Here is a 1,178-nt window from a genome sequence, read left to right as displayed (position 1 = left end):
ACTCCTGGGTCTGAAGGAGGAGGGGGCTGGGGCCAGTGTTTTGAAAGGTCTGAAGGAGAAAGGGGTCAAGGCCTGACTGCTGGAGGGTCTGAGGGAGGGGGGCTAGGGGCCCTACCCTCCATGAGTGGGGTGGTCTGCAGACTGGCGCTGACTGGGAAGCTCCTGAGCCATCCTCTGTCTACCTCCGGGCAGAAAAGCCTGCACCTGCTGCCCCCTAGCGGACACTCAGGAGGCTCTGGCCAGCCTGGGGAGGAAAGCCAGAGGGACAGAGCAGAGAGGAGGGGACAGAAAGAGACAGAGACAGAGACACAGAGAGAGACAGAGACAGAGAGAGATGGACAAAGAAACAGGTGGACACAGAGACAGAGATGAATAGGATCCAAGGATGGGGTGGACAGAGGTCAACCCTTGTATTGAGAACCTAGGGAAAATGGAGAGAGGGTTGCTTGCCCTGGGCAGGGGCAGAGTGGCGTGGGGGGTGGGGATGGGGGGAGGTGGGTAGAGGAAGTTCCACACACACACAGTGGCTGATGGTTGGGGGACAGGAGGAACTCGGGCCTTGAGTTCCAGGCCTGGGGAGAACTGCTCAAGACACCTAGGTCAAAGGGCAGCTGGTGAGACAATGATAGAAGGGTCAGAGAGAAGGGGGGCGGGGCATCAGACAGGGGGACAGAGAAAAAGCCAGGCAGCTTCTAGGACAGGGACAGACAGAGGAGGAGAGAGAGGGCCGGGAGCAGGTGGGCCTTGCAGAAAGATGGTAAAGACAGGTGGACACAGGGGCGGCAGGTGGTCCGGGCCTGGCAGGTGGGCAGAGGGCCACAGACAGCCCTGGACTCTGGGATGGACGTGCAGCGGCGCGGAATGTGGAGGGGGTCGGGGGAGGGCCTCACCCCACCCCCTGGGATAGGGAGACTGGGGTCTGGGAAGTGGGGCGTCCTGAGGCAAGGCTCTCAGGAGAGGAGCTGGGAGGCCGGCTCCCCCCACAAGCCGGGGTCTCTGCCCACCACCCCCCTTTCTCCTAGTCCCCCCCACCCGGCGGGCTGCCCGGCGGAGGCGACAGATTGAGCGATGAGACGCATTACGTACTTAATCCGCCTGATTGAATGTTTTGCTTTCGCCCAAATTGAAACATTAAACAACACGGGACGAGAAGAGGCGGCCGCAAATCACTCATGAAA

Source organism: Echinops telfairi, unplaced genomic scaffold (assembly GCF_000313985.2).
Source record: "Echinops telfairi isolate 266 unplaced genomic scaffold, ASM31398v2 ScPeMD7_655;HRSCAF=1070, whole genome shotgun sequence".
Taxonomy (NCBI): Eukaryota; Metazoa; Chordata; class Mammalia; order Afrosoricida; family Tenrecidae; genus Echinops; species Echinops telfairi.
The sequence above is the reverse complement of the archived record's forward strand: the minus strand, read 5'-3'. Positions refer to the sequence as shown.